Consider the following 12,309-nt stretch of genomic DNA (forward strand, 5'->3'; position numbering starts at 1 on the left):
TTGGTCTCTCCCTGTTTGTCTCCCCCTGTTTGTCGTCTGGTCCCCTTCTGGTTTTTCAGGCTAGACCTGCCCAGTTCCCATGGTTTGGGTTCCTCTTCCAGTCCAACGGATTGCTTTCCCCTCTGTTCTGGATGGTCTTCTAGTTCCTCCAAGTTCACCTTCCCCTGTCTGCTCATGTTTGTTCCCCTGGTCCTTTCAGTTCCTCCAAACTTCCTCACTCCAGCTGACAGAGAAGCTAGATCAAGGGAAATGCTTCCTTTTCTTGAGTTCAACTCTGTTTTGGTTTTGGTACTTGGTCTTTGTTTTCTTGCTGGGTTTTTGTTTTGTTTCCTTTGGCCAAGCTTTGGGAAGCGGTATTCGAAGGAAAGGTCACTGAACAATTGCTAACTCTGTTATTTCCAAGGTCACGCAAGGGGCTTTTAAGCACAACTGCCTCCTATCTCTTGCCTCCTGCCTCCACACAGCGGAGGCCCAATCAACTGGGCTATTCACCTCCTTGGTACAATCACACTTGATTAATATATACCCAACTAAGGACCCCACATTCCCTGGAGTGACTACATTCAAACTGAGTCATTAAACAGCTGCCCTGCCACCTTCAGAGCTGGTGACACGCTCCGTAGGTCCTGAAATGCCACCCCAAATGTCTGACTTGTTGTCTAGAAAACAGTCAAAGCCCAGCTAGCCTGCTAGAACTGGTTCCCAACCCAGCTCCATAGAGAGAAGCATCTATTCAAAGATCCAGGGGTATTGAGCAATCTAACCTTTTTGCTGGGTTTTTTTGTTTGTTTGTTTTGTTTTCTAGCATGGACAACCAGGAATTCCTTCCCAGAGGAAATGCCTTTCTACTGCATCCTGCCTATTGGTCCGGGTTTGACCCATAGACGCTTAAGAAGTGGAAACAAGCATTCTGCAACTCCATGGGGCCCCAGCACATTCTAGCTGATGGACCTCCTGGACCGAGCATACCACACTTTCCCTCCCTCCTCTAATACAGCCAGAACCTAATATGTGTAAAGGATGGGACAGTGGGTGGAGGCCCCTTATGTCCAGACAATTTTCCTCTTGACAAACAGTAAAGAACTTTGTTCTAAATGTACCAGACTCTAAAAAAGGGCCCTTCTGAAGCCCAATGATAATTCATAAGCTTTTCAGCCTAATTGAACTCAAGCAGATTAAGACCAACCTAGGTAGCTACTCAGACAATCCAGAACAGTACATAGATACCTCTCGGCACCTCACCCTGGCCTCAAGATATTTAACTGTTGCTCATGCTACCTTTTGCAATACAGACAGGGCAAAAGGCTCAGACTCAGGAGAAAGAGACAAGGAAAGATGCTAGACATGCAAGGCATTGGCCTCCATAGGTAATCAGCACCCATCTACCGCCTCCTAGCTTTCAAAGAACCCTCCCCAGGGTACAAAGTCCCATGTGTGTCAGCGTTTGGGCCACTGACCAATAGATTGCCATGAAGGCCATACTATCAATGCCAATAAACTGGCCACTGGCCACGCTCTGTCCTATGGGGAAGCCCCAAGAGAAGCGAGTCTGCAACTGCTGCCTGGACTGAAGCAGCACAGCCGGACAGCCCAGCAGCAAAGGACGGCTGCCACTGGTCTGGAACTCTGGTTGCGCGTGGATGTGGCAGGTAGGTCAGTATATTTTTCTACTTGGTGCTGTGTACTTTCTACTCACCAACTTCTCAGACTCCAAGGAGTAGCTTGACACTTGAGCATAGCTCCACTGGGCCTGGAGACCGCAATCCTCAGGGCAAGTAGCGAGAATGAACAGAAACTTGAAATAGCCTTCAGGAAACTGACACAAGAAACTCAGATGAACTGGAAAGATGCACTGCCCATAGCTTTGCTCCAGGTCAGAATTGCCCACATCACTCTACATATTTAAGCCCTTATGAAGTTTTATATGGACAATCTTTCCTTATAACAGAGCCAGCTATAGATTCTAAGGTATCCTTAATACAGCAATATGCCATACGCGTGGCCCACTCTCAGGAGGCATGCCATCAATACGGGCTCATCCCTGCTCAAAAGGAGGAAACATTTACCCACCTTGCGCCTTCCTAGAGACCTAGTTCCTAAAAACCTGAAGGAAGGATTCCCCCAATTCCTAGTTCCAGCCAGTTTGGAAAGGCCCCTTCCCAGTAATTCTCTCTACCCCCACTGCCGTTAGAGTTCCAGGGCAGAGTGCATGGATTCACCGTTCGCAGGTGAGACTGGGGAAGCTGTTGCAGCCCGACCCCTCAGACACAGATCAAATGGATCAAGTGCACCTGTGAATCATTAGACGACCTAAAGATGGGCCCCTAAGTGGATGACAACCCCGCCCAATAGAGTAGGAAAGGTGTGGACCCCAAAGCCCTACTTTGTGTCCATTTTGACAGCAGGAAGTAGCCAGAGACGGTTGTCACTTAGTACCTCCAAAGATTTGGGGCCTTCGGTGGGGAATATTAAGTAGCCAGAGTAGGAACTAAAATGGAGTTCTCTCCCCACTGCCTGCATAGGACCACAACAGAGGGCTTACAGGGAAATTAGGCATCCAATGGCCACCTCTGGGAAAACCCAGAACTGGGCATGTGAAAACTAAGCCCAAGTGCAGGTGAACCTAAACCTAAAGCCATAACCTAGACTCCTGACATCTCACAGGTGTGCCTAACTCAGACCATAAGAGAGCCGATACCTTCAACCAGACCTCCCCAGTCAGAGGGGTTACATACACCAGCTGCAGGTCTCCAACCTCCTTTTGAAAATTATTTTATTTTACTCCGTTCTTGCTCAGGTACATACTGGAGGCAGAGAGTGGGAGTCACTTCCATGTGCAAGTGTGCCCACGCCTGCCTGCCTGCTCAGGGCCTGCTTGGCACGGCACCCTCTCTTGGCCCCTGGGGACTTCATGGTTCCACAAGTGTGGGCTTGGGGTTCCCATTTCTGTACTCTTTCCAGGTGTTTTTGTTTTACGTTCAGCCATTACCTCCCACATGCACAGCCTTGCACACTTTCCAGGGACTGTAATGTGTGAAACTTCCCGTCTCATAGAAGTCACTAGGATTTAAAAAGGTGCTTCTGCTGCGTGACTTCTTTCAGGGCGAGAAGCAAGATTCAAGGTAACCCAATCCAGGAGCCTAACGATGCCTTTTTCTCCATTGGCTTAGTTTACAGATTCATGAAATAAATTACCCAGTGTAGTTGAGCACATTTGGTTTGGAAAACCTTTAAAACATAACTTTAGTATTCTCTGCTTATGATAGCTGATATTAACCTACTTTCTGTGAAGTAGTAATACGAGGTTTTTAAAATATTTTGAAACCAAGTCACAGTTTTTCGTAATTATATATAGTAAAATACCTTTTTCATCATTTTTCTCATTTTTATGGTATCAGAGCAAGTAAAGGATATTCAGGTTAACCTATAATATATATCTCAGTATATATGTGTCTTAACAATACCAAAGAAACCAAACCGACTGGCACTGAGTCTATTCCAAGTCATAGTGATCCTAGAAAGTATTTCTGAGACTGGAAATATTTTATGGGAATTGATAGCCTTATGTCTCTTCTGTGGAGCAGCTGGTAAGTTTGAAGCATTGACCTTGCTGTTAGCAGCACAATGCTATTCCCACAGCACTACCAAGGCTCCTCATCTGCATATGAACATGCATATCATATATATATATATATATATATATGCACAGAAATCCTAATAACTTTTCCAATCGTTCTATGACACACATCTCTCTCTCTCTCTCTTTAATTTATGCTATGGCAATTTAAATCAGCAACATTGCCAACAAATTAGAGCAATCTGAAGACTAGTTTTCTTTTCAGCCCATCACTGTTTTTTCAAGTTATGATCTAATCCTTATATTGCCTTTGACTCCGTCCTTCATTTGTATTATGTTATATTCCCTGGGCTTTAATATGCATTGTGACAATCTCTACAATCTCTGTAGCATGGCAGGCAATCATTCTGAGTTTGCAGAAAGCCCTGCTGCAGCCTACAGAACACATATTGTGATCAGCCCTGTGTAATGTATCCCCTCATAGCTGTTAATATGCCCTAACCATCTGGACAAACTATAGTGAACATTGGTGGGTAACCGCCAAGAAAAAGGAGGGGAGGGATGAGGAATTTTATAATTCAATGTTTTTAAATTGTCTATATAACTAAAAGCATATATATATATATATCACTCTTATTAGACCATATTATAGAGATATATTAAAATTATTCATCAATATATGCTCAGCAAAAGCCAGTCAGGTCTGTAAAAGTATGAGGGCATTGCAAGTAGTTGAAGGGAAAAATGTAACTTTAATGGAATGATTCTGGGAACTTTTTGAAGCCACTTTTGTAGTACAGTCATAGTGGGGGAAAGGGAATGGGTAATTGGGATAAATAGTTATTCCTTGCTCTCAACAATTAGTATGCAGTGGCAATAGCATTAAACACTATGTTGAATTTAATTTGATCGTTCAATGAGGAAAAAGTCATTCGAAGTGTTTGGGAATATTTGACTCACATAAACTTCTTTTTAGAACAGATTAAAAATCATCTACACCAAGCATCCATCTAAAGCTTAAAACTACTTAAAACCCTGGAGAACGTAACTCTCTCCTCTGTGAGTGTCTCTTACTGTGATAGTTGACGTGTGGTGGTATTAAAATGCATGCCACTAGGATATAAAGCACCAGGAGAGCTACCTAGGGTTTCAGCAAACCCTCCAGACTGAGAGTAGAACAGGAAGAGGGAATGCACCGACCACTTCAGAGAAAATCTCGTGAATCGCAGCAGCACCTTTTTCTGACATAATGCCAGATGTGAGTCCCTCAGGTTCAGAAGCACTCAAAACTATTACTGGGAAAGCTGCCTTCTCAAAGTGGAGTTCAACTTAATGAGTAGTTTGAAGCAACGCTTTCAGGCCTTCATTGGACCACTGGGCACTAATCAAACAGAATAAATAGCCACAAGAATCCACTAATAATCAGAAAGCTGAATGTTGGTCTGTTGGTGAATAGGACCCAACCCATCTACCTGGCCCTGCACCGTTGCAGTTGCTATCACGAGCCATTTGCTAAAGCCACTAAGTCAATCTATCTCATTGAGGACCTCCTATTTTTTTGCTAACCCTCCCTCCATTTTAACAGAATGATGTCATTTTCCAGTGACTGTCCCATCCTGATAACATGTACAAAGTATTGGAGACAAAGGCTTGTCATTCTTTCTTCTAAGGAGCATTCAGTGTGTCCATCCTCCAAAATGTTTGTTGGTTCATTCATTCTGTGAACAGCCCAGGGCTGTTTCAGTATGCTTCACCAACACATAATTCAAATACATTGATTTTTCTATGTTTTCCTTATTATCTGGTGAACACATGTATATGAGGAGATATAAAATACCAGGGGTTATTTCAAGTCTACCTAAGTACTCAAAGACATATCTTTATTATAGTTTAAAGAAACCTTTAAACTATATCTGTGCAGCAGATATGCCCTATACAATACTTCATTTGACCACTGCCTCCATGAGCATTGATTATAGATCTAAATGATATTGTTTATTGGTCCAGTTGTAGGGATTTTTGTTTTCTTTACATTGTGTTGCAATCCCTAATGAAGGCCATATCTTATGTCTTCATCAGTAAGTACTTCAGCTTGTCCTCACTCTCAACAAAGAAGGTATGCCACCTGCATATCCTCTAATTCTGATGCCAGTCTCTTCTGTTGGCTCACTTTTTTAGCATATCAATTTAATAAGTACGTTGAAGGATACCTTGATGCACACATGTCCTGATTTTAAACCATGCAGTGCCCCCTTCTTTAATTTGAATGACTGCCTCTTTGTCCGTGCACTTCTTCCCTGTCTCCACAACAAGTGTTCTGGAATTCGCATTCTTCAATACATTATCAAGAGTTTGTTATAATACACAAAATAAAATGTGCTTTTACACTTAGTAAGGCACAAGTAAATGTATTTCTGGTATTCTTGGCTTTCAGTCAAGTTCTATCTGATGTCAACAATGATATTTCTCATTCCATGTCTCCTTCTGAACCCTGTTTAAATATCTTGAAGTTTCCTATTGATGTGCTATTGCAACTTTTTTTGAAGTATCTTTGGCAAAATTTTGTTTGCATCTGATATTAATGGATTTATAATTTCCACATTCTTTAAGGTCATCTTTTTTTTACTGGGCACAAATATGAATGTCTTCTAGTCATTTGGCCAGATACTTGTCTTTCACATTTCTTTGCATACACAAGTGAGGGTTTCCAGTGCTACATCAGTTTTTAAAACATTTCAGTTGGTGTTTTCTCAATTCCTGGAGCCATGTTTTTGACTAATCCACTCCGTGCAGCTTAGACTTCTTTCTTTATTACCATCAGTTATTTGATTATGTGCTGTGTCTTGAAATAGTTGACTGTCGACAAGTTTTTAATGGTACGATGACTGTGTGTTTCTTCCATATTCTTTTGTTAATTTCTGTTTTAGTCAATATTTCCCCTATAGAATGTTGCAATGGAATACATAGAAATAAATATTTTAGAGGTTAGTGGAATTGGTATTAGCTATTAGTTGCAGCTGCAAGTAAAATTTTCCTGAAAATAATTCAAAAAATGGTTACAGCAGTACATCAGCATGGAACTGCCAAAAATTCCATTTAAATTCAGAACAGGACATAGATGGAACAAAAGTTATCATTGCTGAGGTCCACTATTCAGTTAGCTGAGAGCAGGGAACACCAGAAAGATGTTCTCTTATGTTTTATGAACTGTGCTAAGGCACGCAGCTGTGTAGATCATCACTACATTAAGCTAATCTACAAAATTCTTCTTTAAAATATTAAAGAACTAAAATGTAATTTTGGCAACTAAAGGTGCATCTGATTCAAATTTTAGTATTTTTAATAGTCTCTTATGGACTGAATGCTAAGCAATGAATGAAGAAGACTGAAGAATAACTGATTCCTTTGATTTATGCAATTTGTGGAGAACTGAAGGTAACACGGAATGCCAGAAAAACAAACAAATCTGCCTTGAAAAAATTATAGCCAGGATGCGCCTTAGAGGTGATAATGGCAACACGTCATCACTGACTTTGCACATGTTACCAGGAGGGGCCAGTTCCTGGAAAAGGTCATTATGCTTCATAAAGTAAATGGTCAGTGAAAAAGGAGATGACACAGCAATAGACTAGTACAGCGGTTGCAACAATGGGTTCCAACATAAAAATTGTGGAGATGGAGTAGGACCGGGTGATGTGTTACTCTGTTGTATGTAGGATCACTAGGAATGAGAACTGCCTTAAAGGCACCTAACAATAACAGCTGAACTGTCCATCTGATTCATTTATCATGCATCTGTAGAAATAGAAAGTTTATTGTTTCCCAAAGGTAGCTGCGTTAGTCCAAGTTGACTAGAGAAATAAATCCATAGATACCATGTTTGTAAAAAAGAGCTTAATATAGAGTAATTGTATATTAAGAAAGCATCCCAGCCCAGTCCAGATCCAGTCCACAAGTCCATAATTAGCCCACATGTCTGATACCAGTCTAAATCCCCCTTCAGACTCACACAGCAGCACATGCAGTGACTCTAAATGCAGGAAAACCACAGGCCAGTGGGTGGAACGTTTTATGAATCCAGTGGCGGCTGAAGCGTCTCAGCACTGGTGTGGGTCTCCATGTGGCTCCTCCTGCTCCAAGGTTCTAGCTCCATCAGCATAGCTCCATGTGGCTTGTCAACAGGAAGGGGTAGCAGAGAAAGAGTGTGTCCCACCTCCAGGGAGGATGACAGGAGTTCCCACAATCTTCAGTTTAAGGTCATTCCCACATAGAGGCATGATTGACTATCACTTGATTGACAGGCTAGACTCCAACCCTGTAACCTATTTAACAAGTTGACATGGAGTCATGCCTGTCTTCAAATGAAGGTGCAACCTGTTTTCCTGAATCTTTCATCAGTCAATCTAATTTTTTCCTGCTACTACCATTAAAACAAATCTAATCATCTCATACTCTCTTTCTCATATTTCAACAAAATACTATTTATTTATCAAAATAAAAATTTAAACTATCATCCATACATAGAACTATAAATAAAGATACAGATGTTATACAGATGCAGCTTAGAGTGGATCTATTTGGACTTTATCAAGAAGCAAAATTGGTTTTGTTACAAAATAAATACTTGATACTGCTCATTTGCCATTTTGCTTAAAAAGAAGAAAAGTTTTATCTAATGAATAAAGATGATTTTATATTACTATAACATTAGCAACATCATTTAAATATATCTTTCTTTCTGTTTTTAACACCACATTTATTTAATCCCTTCTCAAGCCACAAATTCACCTTCATATAAGAGTCTTTGATGGCAGTCTGTCACAGGAACGAGGAAAGGTCCACAGTGAATTATACCAGAATGAATAAGCCTAGTGGTATGATCAAAGTGTAGACCATCATAGATTGTTAATGATATGTGATCTTCATGTTCAGAAAAAGATGTTCTACTCATTATTTGATGTTTTTCAGAAAATCATCATTTATATTAGTTATCAAAGTGTAAGTCAGATCGCCATATACAAATGCTGTGTAAATCACCCACACCTAGAATTGGAGCCTATCTATAAATAAAATGCTACATTTCCTAAAGATCAAAGGCCTACACCTAAACCTATGGGCAAGTAATCCTCAGAAACTAATTTAGATAGTAAAGCACATACAGCTGTCAATCCCTTAGTACCAAAATCAAATGCACTGTCAACCATAATGACTATATAGGACAGAGTAGAACTGCCCCTGTATTCCTCCCTCCTTCACCACCACCCACCTCCTCACCCTCCACAAAGCAGCAGGTGGCTTCAAATCGCAGACCTTGAGGATTGCAGCCCAATGTGTAACCTCAAGCCACCTGCTTGGCTCACTCAGTGAGGTCGGAGCAACATCTGGTTCAGCAAAAATACTTACTAACTCTTACAATCCCTGGTATACACTAACTTTTAGTAAATATTATTAAGTAAATGAAAAGTAATTAAAATGTATGCATTAGTATGGCACCAAAATTCCATTACTGAAAATATTCCCAAAATATAACTTCCAGAATTCTATGTGCATTTAGTTTTATTCTGCTATGTTCTGGTGTCATGGTTGCACCTTGGGCTTATTCCTAACGAGTTCTAATCTGGGAAACTCACAGCAGCAGTTCCACCATGTCCGATGGGCTTGCTATAATTCAGTATTAAGTTGAAACCGATCTTTGTGACTCTTGAAAAATCTAAGATCTTAATAATTTTTGATAATTTTACTTTTAAGAAGTGTCTTTCTACTGATACAACTTTTATTGGAATAGTTAAGTACAGCTCTTGAGTCACCTCGGCGTAGCCTGCGAGCATCCGCACGCCCTGCACCCGACCCGCCGCGCGCACTTCAAGATGCCCGAGGAAGTGCACCATGGGAGGAGGAGATGGAGACCTTCGCCTTCCAGGCGGAGATCACCCAACTCATGTCCCTCATCATCAATACCTTCTACTCGAACAAGGAAATTTTCCTTCGGGAGCTGATTTCTAATGCTTCTGATGCCTTGGATAAGATTCGCTGAGCCTGACAGACCCTTCCAAGTTGGACAGTGGAAAAGAGCTGAAAATCGACATCATCCCCAACCCGCAGGAGCGCACTTTGACTCTAGTGGACACAGACATTGCCATGACCAAGGCTGATCTCATCAATAATCTGGGAACCATAGCCAAGTCTGGTACCAAAGCCTTCATGGAGGCTCTGCAGGCTGGTGCGGACATCTCCATGATTGGGCAGTTTGGTGTTGGCTTTTATTCTGCCTACTTGTTGGCAGAGAAAGTGTCTGTGATCACCAAACACAATGATGATGAGCAGTATGCCTGGGAGTCTTCTGCTGGGGGCTCCTTCACTGTCCGTGCTGACCACGGTGAGCCCATTGGTCGGGGAACGAAAGTGATTCTGCACCTCAAAGAAGACCAGACAGAGTACCTAGAGGAGAGGCGAGTCAAAGAAGTCGTGAAGAAGCACTCTCAGTTCATTGGCTACCCCATCACCCTTTATCTGGAGAAGGAACGGGAGAAGGCAATCAGTGATGCTGAAGCTGAGGAAGAGAAAGGTGAGAAAGAAGAAGAGAAGGAGGATGAAGAGAAGCCCAAGATTGAAGATGTGGCTCAGATGAGGAGGACGCCAGTGGGAAGGGCAAGAAGAAGAAAACCAAGAAGATTAAGGAGATTGACCGGGAAGAACTAAATAAGACCAAGCCCACCTGGACCAGGAATCCTGACGATGTCACCCAGGAGGAGTATGGAGAATTCTACAAGAGCCTGACTAATGACTGGGAAGACCATCTGGCAGTCAAGCACTTTTCTGTAGAAGGGCAGTTGGAATTCAGGGCACTATTGTTTATCCCTCGGCGCGCTCCCTTTGACCTCTTTGAGAATAAGAAGAAAAAGAGCAACATTAAGTTGTATGTCCGCCGTGTGTTCATCATGGACAGCTGTGACGAGCTAATCCCAGAGTATCTCAACTTCATCCGTGGTGTGGTGGACTCGGAGGACCTGCTCCTCAACATCTCCCGAGAGATGCTCCAGCAGAGCAAGATCTTGAAGGTCATCCGCAAAAACATTGTCAAGAAGTGCCTGGAGCTCTTCTCTGAGTTGGCAAAAGACAAGGAGAACTATAAGAAGTTTTATGAGGCATTCTCCAAAAGCCTGAAGCTTGGCATCCATGAGGACTCCACCAACCGGCGGCGCCTTTCTGAGCTGCTGCGCTACCACACCTCTCAGTCTGGAGATGAGATGACGTCCCTCTCAGAATGTTTCCCGAATGAAGGAGACCCAGAAGTCCATCTATTACATCGCTGGTGAGAGCAAAGAGCAGGTGGCCAATTCTGCTTTCGTGGAGCGTGTGCGGAAGCGAGGCTTTGAGGTGGTCTACATGACGGAGCCCATCGACGAGTACTGCGTGCAACAGCTCAAGGAGTTTGATGGGAAGAGTCTGGTCTCCGTGACCAAAGAGGGGCTGGAGCTCCCGGAGGATGAAGAAGAGAAAAAGAAAATGGAGGAAAGCAAGGCCAAGTATGAGAACCTGTGCAAGCTCATGAAAGAAATTTTGGATCAGAAGGTTGAGAAGGTGACAATCTCCAATAGACTGGTGTCTTCACCCTGCTGCATTGTGACTAGTACATATGGCTGGACGGCCGACATGGAGCGGATCATGAAAGCCCAGGCTCTTCGGGACAACTCCACAATGGGCTACATGATGGCCAAAAAGCACCTGGAGATCAATCCAGACCACCCCACTGTGGAGAGGCTGCGGCAGAAGGCTGAGGCTGATAAGAATGACAAAGCCGTCAAGGACCTGGTGGTGCTGCTGTTTGAGACAGCACTGCTCTCCGAAACAGCACTGCTCTCTGGCTTCTCCCTTGAGGACCCTCAGACCCACTCCAACCGCATCTACCACATGATCAAGCTTGGCTTAGGCATTGATGAAGATGAGGTGACAGCCGAGGAGCCCAGCACTGCTGTTCCTGATGAGATTCCCCCTCTTGATGGCGATGAAGATGTATCTCGCATGGAGGAAGTCAATTAGGCCATTCTCCTCAGACCTTGTGCCCTCTGTATAGTGTCCCCATGACTTGAGTCACCCTAGCCCACCTGGACTCTGCAACTGCTAACTAGTGGCTCCCCCTCCCCCATTCTTGTGTGTAAAGCAGGATCTAAGGCCCTCACGCCCTGTTGTCCCCTCCTTTATATGGGATTGGGGTTAATGTGTATCTGTGAGGTTTCTTTTTTGTTTATTTTGTTCTATTAAAGTATGCGAAATAAAGAAGACGCCAATTTATACAAAAAAATAGTTAAGTACATATCACAGTCTGAGATAAAGTTGGAATATATTTCTGATATTATTACAGAATTGAAGGTTCTAAAAACACATTTTTTAAAAAATTCTTTCTTCAAACTAGTTTCTCAGATTCTTTAATATTAAATACAAATTTATACGATGACATTTTAACACTTTTGTTGGCATATTTTTAACTTATGAAGATTGTCTAAGAAACTGAAAGTAACTTCATGATTTCAATATAATATGAAACACCTATAATTCCTCATTATAGGGAAAATAATTTTAAATTTGTCTTCTTCACTAGTAATTGGTTGTGTTCAAAGTGTCAGATGAAAATTGCTTTCTTTTCTACCAAATGTAAAATATTTAAAATTCTTTTTTATTAGTTGGGGTTTAATACATTTAACATGCCATTCCATATTTCAATTACATTGAGT

At 42.2% G+C, this 12,309-nt stretch overlaps 1 pseudogene; it reads left to right on the top strand.

Annotated features, from left to right (window-relative positions):
• The first annotated feature begins 9,444 nt into the window (after positions 1-9,444).
• On the top strand, positions 9,445-11,647 carry LOC142454948 (heat shock protein HSP 90-beta pseudogene; annotated as a pseudogene).
• The last annotated feature ends 662 nt before the right edge of the window (positions 11,648-12,309 follow it).

Source organism: Tenrec ecaudatus, chromosome 8 (assembly GCF_050624435.1).
Source record: "Tenrec ecaudatus isolate mTenEca1 chromosome 8, mTenEca1.hap1, whole genome shotgun sequence".
In the NCBI taxonomy this organism is placed as follows: domain Eukaryota; kingdom Metazoa; phylum Chordata; class Mammalia; order Afrosoricida; family Tenrecidae; genus Tenrec; species Tenrec ecaudatus.